The sequence below is a fragment of the Urocitellus parryii genome, chromosome 7, assembly GCF_045843805.1.
Source record: "Urocitellus parryii isolate mUroPar1 chromosome 7, mUroPar1.hap1, whole genome shotgun sequence".
Taxonomy (NCBI): Eukaryota; Metazoa; Chordata; class Mammalia; order Rodentia; family Sciuridae; genus Urocitellus; species Urocitellus parryii.
The window spans coordinates 99,053,479-99,065,215 of NC_135537.1; the positions used below are offsets into that span (position 1 = coordinate 99,053,479).

The window sequence follows — 11,737 nt, forward strand, 5'->3', positions numbered from 1 at the left end:
GACAAGACGGGAAAGAACCGCTGGACTCTGACAGAGCGAGGTGGTGTCAGGGTGGGTCCCCCAGCCCCGGTTGCACTCCTCCCCCACAGCAGGGCTGCAACCTCTGCCAGGCTCCAGGACACGGCAGTGGGCAGTGCGTGTTCTGCAGTTCCTGGGCCCAGCGCCTTTCCTCCGCAGCTCGCGGTTCCCCGTTGGCGCTCATTCCAGGTCCAGGCTGCGCCTCTGCCCAGAGCGGCCTCCCTCAGAACTGCGTGGGGTCGCCTCACCTGCGTGTCCCCCTCTTTCAGGTTCTCGATGGTCTCGGACGCAGAGACGGAGAGCATCTTCATGGAGCCCATTCACCTTTCCTTGGCCGTGGCGGCCAAACAGATCATCAGCGAAGGTGACCTGGTGGGCCCTGGGTGGGGGGTCCCCAGCACCGCCTGTCCATTCAGGAGGGCAGTGTGAGAGGGCAGAGCTGCCAGAGGCACTGTCAACTCTGTGGGAGGGAGGAGGTCAGAAGTTCTCCTTGGCTGTGGGGAGGCAGCCCCAAGCTGCCCCCGGCCTCCTGTTGAGCCATTTTGGTTGACTTCAAGGGTCGTGGGCAGGTGGCTTATAGGAGAGACCAAACCTGAGAGCCCAAATGGCTCCAAACGGATCCTCAAGGGATGTCTGCATCCTCCAAGTTTCTGGTGGTCTTCAACTGAGGAGCTCGTGGAAGCAGGCAGGAAGGGGCAGGAGTGAGGTCCACACTGTGCCTTTGCCTTTTGAAGCCAACAGCAGACTGTGCTTCACTCAAGGACGTTCATCCCAGTGGGAGGGATTTTTCCTCTCGGTCACTTTTGGACAGATCATCATTCATTTCACTCCTTGGCTTTCCTGGGCCCCCATGCCTCGGAGGAGGTGGGCAGCACAAGGCACCACTGCTGAAGCAGCACCCTCTGGCCCTTGGGCTTGATCTGGCTCCTGCCACTGGTGGCATGGTCCCTTCCCTGGCCTCGGGCATGCCAACCACCTATGTCCACCTTAACCACAGGTTCTCTTGGACCCCTGGCCCTTTGGGTCCCCACCAGGGCTCCGGGGGACACTGGAGCTCTCACACCTCACGGAGAACCAGAATCCGGTGTGCCCTGGCTAGGCGACCTAGCTGGCTGCCCCAGGCACTGGGAGGCCCCACCTCCTCCCAACCCCTCTGCTCCTCACCAGGCCGGGCCTGGACCCGGGCAGTGCCTCCACCTTGATCTGGCAGTCTCAGCATTTCCCCTGCACAACGCAGCATGGCAGGGCCTTCTTCCTCCTTCCTGTGTGGGAGTTCCTAACCTCTGGGTCACCTCGGCCCTGTGCTCCACTCCGCGGGCCGCTCTCCAGGCCTTGATGAGTTACAGTCCAGCTTGAGGAGTTGTAGAAACCTCCTTTCCTCTTTGAAAGCTGTACTTTCAAGTTTACAGAATGCCGTGGACATTCAATGTCTAGTTTGAAGCAAAAGAAGAGAAATGACTTTTTTATTCCAGGTCTTATCTTCTCTCCCCTTTTCTAGGGCATTAAATCTAACTTGTATCAGCCTTAGTGCCTGAAGGACTCAGAGGAAAGAAAGAAACAATGTATCGAAGAGAAGGGACAATGTATCAGATGGCAGGTTAAAATGTTACCAGCACTAGGGATCAGGAGGGCAGAGTTGGGCTGGCCACCTCCCCCGAAGGGCCAGGAGATGGGTGTGGCCTTGGCTTTCTTCGGATGCCAATTATTACAGGAATAATTAGGAACATTGATCAGGCAGCAGGTGTACTGTAACCAAGGTGGGGGAAGTGCACATCCCATGTTCTCCAACCAGAGGCCCAGGGAAAGCAGGAGGGCCAGGCGAGGGACGGGACATTTGTTTGTAAACCGAAAAGGAAGGAGATCAAAACAACTGCTGCTCCAAGGCTCAGGAACAGTGCTGTGTCTTCCACTGAGCCGGGGAGAGCGCTCCGACTACAGGCAGCAGAGGAAAGAGATCTCATTCCTTGTACTTTTATATCTGTAGGAGACCCCAGGGAGCCAGGAGAGAAGTCTGAGTGGTGGGGAAAATAGGAACGCTTCATCTATTTTTAAACAACACAGAGCTCTGCCATTGCAGCCTCCTTCCTGCTTTTGAAACAGAGATCAGAGAACATTTAGAGTGGGACCTGCTGGAACTGCAAGGGGCGGTACTCCTCACTTCAGACACACAGAAGCCTCCGCCAGGGCCCAGGCACTAGAACAGCAGCCCACTTCAGAAACCTGCCAGATACTTTCCTGAAGGGCTGTCCCTCTTCCACAGCCACCACTGCAGGAGGCCGCCCCTCAGGGAGGAGGAGGTGCAGGCCAGAGGCCGTGTCCATCGCGGAGGCCGTACCTCTCCTCTCTCTTCTTCTCTCCGTCAGTGCATTTGGCTACCCAGAGAGGCTTTTCTCTCTCCTGTTCCTTCCTGCCTCCTTAGGGAAGGAAAGCATCTTGCTCCCTGGCCCTCTCCCGTTGGCTAACTTGTGAGCTGGTATATTATCAGGAGATAAGGTCGGCTCAGAGGGATGAGTCAGACTCTGAGCTGGTATGGAATTTGAGCTTTTATGACCTGGTGTCAGAGAGACACTGAACCTGGTTTGAGATTGGTAAACTCACCTGTCTGGGGTCTGGACGGCTGGGGACTCCAGGTGCTCAGGCTCTGGTGCGGGGAAGCAAATACTAACTGAAATAGTTAAAGTGAACACTCAGGTAGTGCTGTATCCATGACTCCTGAAAGCTTTACTTTCCCAGGGTAATTTGCATTCCACAGGTAAGGGAGTCCAACCAGCAGAGCGAACCAGGTTAGGGAAGAACATGATCCATTCATTTGGAAAATAACTCGGAGCATCCACTTCATGCTGAGCACCATAGGACTCCTAAGTGTGACTCAGACAGACCCTTGTTCTCAAGGACCATGTCTAAGCTGTGAGCAGCCAGCGTTAGAGAAACCAAGGAGAGAGTAAGGGAACCCAGATTCTTCCCATCACCCTTGCCCACCTGCAGCTGACCCTGACCCCAGTGTCTAGCTGGTGCAGAGGGCCATTGAGGCCTTGCTAAGTCCATCCTGCAGATCCTCTGGCATTCAGCTCATGCCCACAGTCCCAAGAGAGCTGGCCAGTACAAGTTCTCCAAGGAACAGGGAAGGCTACGGTGTCCTCACTCCCTAATGCAAATGCCACCTGCTGCCCGTAGAACTCAAGCCTCAGGGGCTCAGGGCAGATCGCAGAGTGTCCGGGCATGCTGGAGTCCACTGAGCAGCTGCTGGTGGAGGACCTGTACAACTATGTCAGGGAGAAGATGGATGACAACACCCCCTGCGTGCTGGACCTGCAGCGGGCCCTGGTCCTGGACCGCCAGGAGGCCCCTCGGAATGAGGTAGATGAGGTCTGGCCCAACGTCTTCATAGCTGAGAAGTGAGTATGACCATGGTGGTGGTAGGTGACCTTTGTCTCCCCTCTGTTAGTGCCTGGGAGAGGTGATATTCCTTCAGCTTCACCCACTGCCCTCGCAGCTCCAGCCCCCAGGCTGCCTGACCACGTGCCCTGCCCTGGCCTGGCCTGGGGAGAGACTCCCCAAACCTGCAAACAGATGCCCAGGCTCCCTGATCTAGCCTTGCCCCATGGGTGCCTCCTTTGGGCCTCCTTTCCTGACACAGACTCCTGACAACATGTCCACCATCCCTGGACATCCACAACAGCCATTGGACAGAACGGCAGGAGCCGTCCACAGTGCTGGTCTGCACGCGTGCTCACCAACACACGAAAGTGTGTGCCACACAGTGGGCGGGAAACCGGGTTACAAAAGAATACTGAATGCTCACAGATAGGTAGAGGGGTGTGTGTGTGTGTGTGTGTGTGTGTGTGTGTGTGTGTGTGTGTGCGCTCGCACGCACGCTTTTCCATCAACAAGTTAGCAGTAGGAGTCTCTGGGAAGTGGTTTTACAAGTGGCTTTAGTTTCCTGTCTAGGTTTATTATGAATTTTACAAGTTCCCAAGACATTTATTGTCCTCGTGATCAGAAAAAAAATGTTATTTTTTAAAAGTTTATGAATGGTTTCCAGAACAAAAAGACAAGTTCCACATTCCACGTATTATCCCTCCAGGCCTTACCAGTGCATAATTGGTAACAGCAGGTTAATATAAGAAACTGATTTTGTCTGATCCACTGCCTGCTGAATGGATGTGCTCCCAATGTAATTACCCAGGTGTCCACAAGCACAGAGGGACCTGGGCCTGGGGGGGCAGTAGGAGATAGCTGGGGACATGAGGTCTGAAACTCCTTCCTGTTGTGACAGGTGCCTGGGGACTGTTCCCAGGGCAGGGACCAAATCCTGCATGTTCACCACCAGAAACACTTGGCTTGTGTCCCCAGGCATCTCCAGCCACCCCAGCTCACTGTCCTGCTCCTTCCCAGGCAGGCCTAAGCTCAGGGCTGTCAAATTGAGCCCTTCAAACTCAATTGCAGCACAAAGAGCTCAGAAACACGGGTTCTTGTTCCATCTTTTTTTTCTTTCATGGTCTTGGGCAGTTATTCATTTTTAGAATCTTTGAATGGAGTTAAAATTTTTGCCTTTGAGTTTACTGTAAGGGGAAAATGAGATGATGCATATGAGGGGATTTGGGCAATACAGTGTGTGTCATCCGTGCACAACACACCTAATGTCTCGTCTGCCAGCTTTGTGCTTGGGTGAGTGTGCATTCCCAAGGTATGGGATTCGCAACTAGAGAACCCTGGACCACCCTAAAGATTCCTTGCACCCCAATCTCATTCCCCCAACCCTGCCCATCCAGCTCCTTCTCTTCTCTCTCTCGTGCAGCAGCCAAGTTAGGCCCCTTTAAACACAGGTGTCCACGGTGTGCCCCAGACCTCCTGGGGAGAGGAGGAGGCACTCACCCTGCTGGGTCTCCAGGCCCAGAGGCAGGCTCTGATAATGGTGGTCAACCTGCCCGGCTCTCCCTGCAGGAGCGCGGCTGTGAACAAGGGGCGGCTGAAGAGGCTGGGCATCACCCACATCCTGAATGCTGCCCACGGCACCGGTGTCTACACTGGCCCTGAATTCTACACTGCGCCGGAGATCCAGTACCTGGGCATGGAGGTGGACGACTTCCCTGAGGTGAACATCTCCCAGCACTTCCGGAAGGCTGGGGAGTTCCTCGAGGCCCTGCTGACCTACAGAGGTGAGGGGCTCTGCTGCTTGGGCTGTGGACTCCCCCTGGGTAGAAGCAAGGGGGGGTGTCACGGTTATCTGAGGGGATCTGACAACACGGCTGTTCTCTAGGAAGTGGAGAAAGGACAGGATGATCACTGACCCCACAAGCAATCCCGGGGGCCTCTCGTGTGCGGGTGCTTGGTGGCACCCAGGCAACAGATGGACACACTTAAGCTGAACAAGGAGAGATGACAGGGAGGGTGGGAGGTGTGGGGTGGTGAGAAGCACAAGGCAGGGACTGTCCTGCGATGCCTCCCAGGGCTGACCGGCTCCTTGGAGAGGCCATCTGGGAGTTCCTTCTGAGTCCCTGGTCCCCAGGGGAAGTGATCTGAGAGTAGCCACAGTAAAGCCTGGAGGACAGGCTGGAGCCAGGACAGTGGCCACAGAACGGCAGCCAGAGGGCAGGGTCTCAGTCCAGGATTCGTTCTGCTTTTTCCACCTGGACTGGGCTGTTTCCCTGTCCCGGGGAGCTCCAGTTTTCTTCAACACAGAACAAAGATCAAAACAACTGATTCTAAAGTTGTCATAAGGGGCTGGGCTGGGCCTCAGCGGGAGAGCACTTGCCTAGCACGTGCGAGGCCCTAAATTAAGACGCTGTGTCCAAATAAAAAATAAATACTAAAACAAATTTAAAAAAAATAAAGTTGCCATGAGGGATAAAAATGTTTAATGTGTATCAGGGTTTATTTAGCACAACACCCAGCTCTTGGTGAATGCCTGAATATCATGCCATGATTGTAATAAACCATGTGGCATTCCTGGGAAGGGCATTTCCTGTCATCACCAACATCAGAGATAGGTCACATCTAATGGGACATGCACACACGTCACGTGTGTGACATAAATACACACACGCACACACACGTAATGCTTAAAAATCTCCTAATTTAAAAAACATGGGCCTTTGGACACATTGGGGTTGCTGGCATCTGTCCAGGGTCTGTGGGAGGGGACCTGTTCCTTCCACTGGACCTGAGAGCAAGGCCAACCTCCCTGTGGAGAGGGAGCCAAGAGCGTCAGACACAGGGTGGGTGGCAGGTCCCCACAGCATCCAGAGCAAAAGAGGCTTCAACTCATTTGGGGGGCCACCAAGGCACCACTAGAGCCTGTGGGGAGGCAGAGGGAGGATGTTGCATTGGGTGCAGGAACTGTGGCTCTGGGAGGAAGCTCCTTGCTGTGTCCATGAGGGGCCAGCCCACATCGAACACCCACGTTGGTGTCAGCAGGCGTGTACCCAGTCTGCCGGCGAGGTGGCCTCTCCTGCCAGGTTTCTGTTCTTACGACTAAAAGGCTCAGGGGTCACTCCAGTTGAACTGGGCTGACCGGGCTGTGCAAGAGACAAGAGACCCAAATACCTTTTTCTTTGGGGTCGCGGTGACAGCTCCTCTGAACTTAAGGGTCCACAGGAAGAGAGAGAGCAAGAGAGAGCATGCGCTGACCCCTTTTATTGAGGAGAAGCTACTCAAATGAGGCAAGGGGTCAGGTTTCAGGGGGCTGAAATGATGTCCACTATCATCAGGTTGACTGACACCTGGGTAGGCCACACCCAAGGGCACAGTAAGAGAAGGGGACACACACAAGGCACTTCCATGGAAGATTCTATCCTAAACAGGGCAAGGGGTTATATTACAAAGGAACAGGTGAGCTTAGCTCCACCCATAGGGCTGTAGGAAGTCACACCCGTGCATGAGACACCGACCCTTGAACCCAAGTAGGGTGGGGAAAGCTCTGCCACATTTCTGTGACTGAGTGCCTCAGCCCCCAGCAGGGAGTGTGACTCAGTCACGTGCAAAGTTGGCCTCCCACACTCTCCTGTCCCTCAAGCCTTGCTCTTGAGTGGGAACAGAGGGCCATGCCCTGACTCTGGCTGCTGCCTGTAGAGTAGGTCCCACTCGTGAATGCTCCTACCCTAGAGCCTTCTTCCTGTGGCTTCCTCTGCTCTTAGATGCTTGGACACTAGCTGCTCACAAGGAGGAGGGTGGAAAGGGATACTCCCGACCCCTCAGGACAGTGCTATTATCCACATCTAACTGTCCTGGAAGCTGAGACCCGGCAGTCTGGTGACTTTGCCAGATGTAACAATCAAGATGCCCTTGGTTGCTGGTAACAGAAAATCACCCCAAACCCTTCACAGCAGCAGAGGCCTTCAATAGGAGGCCACAGGAGGATCTAGAGACCACAGGAGTGTGGCACCGAGTGGCCAGGAGCAAGGACAGGCAGGGCACTCTTGGTCCCACCCTTCCTCGCTTCCCTGGATGGCAAACACAGGCTTGGCATTAGCCAATCACCTGCCTCTGCCCATCGCCATGGGCTTCTACCCACTAGCAGTCCCTCAGGCCACCCCGGCTCCTCGGAGGGACCCCAGGGTACAGTAGACCCAGAGACACACGGAACCTGCAGCCTCGTCTCAGTGGGATCTGATGCCCTTATGAGGAGGGCTGGGTGGTCACGTGCTGGAATGCGTTGGCAAGTCCAAGGTGAGGCCTTGGTCCTACCAGATGGCCCGGGGAGGGACCGTGGAGCCCTGGGCTGGAGTGGGAGGGGCAGGCAGCCCATAGTAAGCAGTGGCCTGAACCCCTGAACTCTGCTGTCCTGTGTCCCCCAGTGGGTACTGGATCTTGGCAACAGTACCTGCAACATCGATGAGCCTCAGGGCCCATCTCATCCCTGACCTCTTGTGTGACAAAGGCATGGCCTTGGCTGGCAGGGAGACAGAATAAGGAGACTCGCCTCCCATCTCATCTAATCAGGGCTCTCAGCCGATGCTAAAGGTCCCACAAGACTGTGGGAAGACAGACGGTGACGGCCAGGAAGAAGGACTCCAGGGGTCTGGTCTGCACTATAAGCCAGCACTAGAGGGGCGGTGTAGACGCCAAGGCCGTCCCGTTCAGGGCAGAGGGGAAGCACAAGGGAGGGGGAAGATGACTGACGTGCTGAATGGCAGGGTCACGACTGGACTAGCCCCACAGACTTATGAGCAGGTCACAGCTGCCTCAGTACTGGAAGGAATCTGTGAGATGCCATGAGATAAGGAAGACAGACTTGGAATTTTTTTAAGTTTTATAGATTTCGGTTGATATAGAAGACGACTTGAGCCCATTGTGTGACATGCCCACCCACACAGACCACAGGCCCAGGCACGTGGTGCTGTGGTTCAGGTTAGTCTGAGTGTCGCCCCCCATTTCCCATATTGGAATTTAATCCCATTGTGAATTGTTAAGAGGGTGGGAACTTAATCAGAGTATGGTGTTCAGAGACCTTTGGGAAGGATGAGGTTTGGATGCAGGCATTAGGGTGGAGCCTCATGATTGAATCTTGGAAACATTTGAAGAAGGGGGTAAGATGAAGGCAGACACATATGCATGCTCCCTGCCTCTTATCCTGTAAGGCTCTGCACTGCCTTGGGACTCTGCCAGCAGGAGGGCCATCACCAGATGAGGCTCCTGGATGTCGCACTTACAGAACCATAAGCCCAAATAAACTATTTTTCTTTGTAAAGTAGCCTGCCTCAGGTATTTCATTATAGTAATGGACAGCTGACTGATGCAGAATGCATGAACGAAGGCTATGTTCTTAAAGCCAGAGTGGTGAGGGTTCCACCTACTGTATGCCATTCAGTCAAACATGACATGTTTGGCTCCATCCTAGACCCAAACTCCTCAGTGAGCAACTGATAAGTTTAACTCTTAACCTGGAGGAGAGTGTCTAGAATAGCATGGAAATATGAAAAAGAAAGTTTGAATATTGATTGAAAGACACATAATAGCCAGAAAAAAAAATCCTTAGGGAAGAATATGATAGTGATCCTCTCGAGGAATTTTGCACATAGGTCAGGATCATATGGACGTATTCATTCTTGAATCCAGAATGTCAGAATAGGAGCTCTGACTGCTGTTGCACTGTTATGCTTTGCCCTAGATAGGAAAGAACTTCTAAGACTCGAGTGATCCCACATGAAGGGGGCCATGTCCACCTGTCTCCGTGAGCCAGTGAGTTCCAAATCGCAGGAAGCATCCTGCAGAGGCTGGTGGTGGCCAGCCAGCATGAGGACACTGTACAGGGCAATCCCAAGCTCTGAATGACTGGGGGTGCTCTTCCGCCCTGGGATCTGCTCTGATTCGGGGACTCAGGCGATGATGAACACCAGCTCCAAGCACTGGGTCCAGCACCCCGAACAGCACTTCAGAGAAGCAGGACCCGGCAGCCGCCACGGTGGCATCACGTCTCTGGAGGCCTTGATGACCGTGCACAGGAAGCGGGCCATCTATCCCAACGACGGCTTCCTGAAGCAGCTGTGGGAGCTCAACGAGCAGTTGATGGAGGAGAGAGAGGAGGACTGCAGCCCAGAGGGAGCCGGCGAGAGCCAGGAGTTCCGGGGCACCCTCGGGGCGCAAGCGCAGCTGACAGTGGAGGAGGAGGACGAGGCCACCAGCCACCTCAGCGGCTGCTCCCTGGGGAAGGCCAGCCAGGCCTCCGAGCCCCTCACCCTCATTGACGAGGAGGAGGAGGAGAAGAAGCTGTATGAGGAGTGGAAGAAGGGCCAGGGCCTCTCGGCGGGCAGCGCGGCCAGGGGTGGACAGTGTCCAGGGCCGGCCTCTTCGCGCCAGGCCAGCCAGGAGCAGGAGCTCGAGGACCAGGGTGTGGAGAGGATCCTCCAGGAGTGGCAGAGCCGGAACGAGAGGTACCACACCCAGGGCCACCAGCGGTGGGCCCTGGAGGAGGACAAGGAGGTCGAGGAGGAGGAGGGCAAATCCGCGCGGAGGCGCAGGAGGGCGCGGAGCAGGTCTCCGAGAGCGAGAGCACGCTCAGCCAGGAGGCTCGCGTCCTGCGGCAGCTGGAGCTCGGCGGCCCCAGCCCAGGCACCTGGTGTTGCTCGGACTCGGTGTCCACCGAGAGCAAGTGGGACCTGTGGAATGAGAGGCTGCTGGAGATGGAGAGGGAGGCCGCGCGGGAGTTCTGCTCCAGGAGTAGGAGGGAGGAGGAGGACATGCGCTCAGAGGCCGGGAGCACGGTGCCTGAGGATGACCAGCAGAGTGTGTGCTCCGAGGCCTGCTCCTTCTACAACTTCTGCAGCAGGAACAAGGACAAGCTCACTGCCCTAGAGAGGTGGAAGATCAAGAGAATCCAGTTTGGATTTCACAAGAAAGACCTAGGGGCAGGAGAGGGCAGCGGTGAGTCGCAGGGCCCTGAGGATACCCCCGGGTAGAGGAACCCCAGGACGTCAACCTGAGGACCTACCAGGCCTGGAAGCTGAGGCACCAGAAGAAGGTGGGCAGCGAGAACAAGGAGGAGGTGATGGAGCTGGGCAAGGCGGAGGACGTCGTCCTGGCTAAAAAGAGACAGCGGAGGCTGGAGAGGAGTCGGCAGACGCTAAAGGAGAGCCAGTCCACGGCCAGATGGGATTGGACGGCTCCGTGGCCAGCGGGAGCATCCCCTGTCCACCTTCTGCTCTGCAGCCTGCTCCGTCAGTGCTAATGGGGACACAGGGTCAGTACTGAGCACCCAGAGCCACCACTCCCACCTGTCCCAGGCCGCCAGCAGCATTGGGGGATGCTCGGCCGCCAACCCCAGCACCCCCCTGCCCAGCCTGCCAGTGAGGCCTGGAGACACCATTTCCATCGCCAGCATCCATAATTGGATTGCCAGCGTGGTCAGTGAGACCCTGGCTCAGAAGCAGGGTGAAATGCTGCTGCTGTCTCACTCGCCATCCGTGACAAGCATGAGGGCAGGGCCAGCCACCAGCTGCCTGGGGGACGACCAAGTCCCCATGCTCAGTGGACAGAGCAGCTCCCTTCTGGGTGACCGCTTGCTGGGTCAGAGCCAGGCAAGGTCCAGCTCCGATTCCCAGTCCGTGCTGTCCTCCAGCACCTCACTGAGCTCCAGGGCCGAAAGGGCTGGGAGCAGGGTGAGGGGGACCAGCAAGCCCATCTACAGCCTCTTTGCTGACAATGTGGACCTAAAGGATCTCGGCTGCAAGGAGAGGGAGATGCAGATGGAGCTGAGGGAGAAGATGTCCGAGTACAAAATGGAGAAGCTGGCCTCCGACAACAAACGCAGCTCCCTGTTCAAGAAGAAGAAGGTCAAGGAATAGGATGATGGTGCCAGTGATCTGGATGGGGACACAGACAGCGCCATCAGGAGCTTCCGACTCTCTTCCTGCAGTAACTCCCAAAAGCCTGAAACACGCCTCCTAGTAGTTGTTGTTTTTTTTTTTTCCTGTTCATACATACCTATGATTAAATTTAATTTAAATTTAGGCACAATAAGAAATTAACAATCATGAGTATAATTATTATAATAATAATATATTATGTATATTAAAATATACCAAAGTTGTGAATTGTTTCTTTCTGAAATTTTCCATTTAACATTTTTGACTACATTTAACTATATGGGTAACTGAAATTACAGAAAGTGAACTGCAGATAAGGGGAGATATTGTACTCCCATTTTTGTTTTCCACATATCAAAAAGATTTAAAAAAACAGATTTCAGTTTCTTAACTGATGGAAGACTATAATGCCCATT

General features: G+C 54.8%; 1 pseudogene across 1 annotated transcript; it reads left to right on the forward strand.

The window, feature by feature from the left end:
* Window positions 1-327: 327 nt before the first annotated feature.
* LOC144256070 (serine/threonine/tyrosine-interacting-like protein 2) lies at window positions 328-11,483 on the forward strand (annotated as a pseudogene). The gene is made up of 5 exons (XR_013344033.1): window positions 328-390; window positions 1,016-1,102; window positions 3,193-3,413; window positions 4,963-5,281; window positions 9,442-11,483. The product of XR_013344033.1 is annotated as a serine/threonine/tyrosine-interacting-like protein 2 (transcript).
* The last annotated feature ends 254 nt before the right edge of the window (window positions 11,484-11,737 follow it).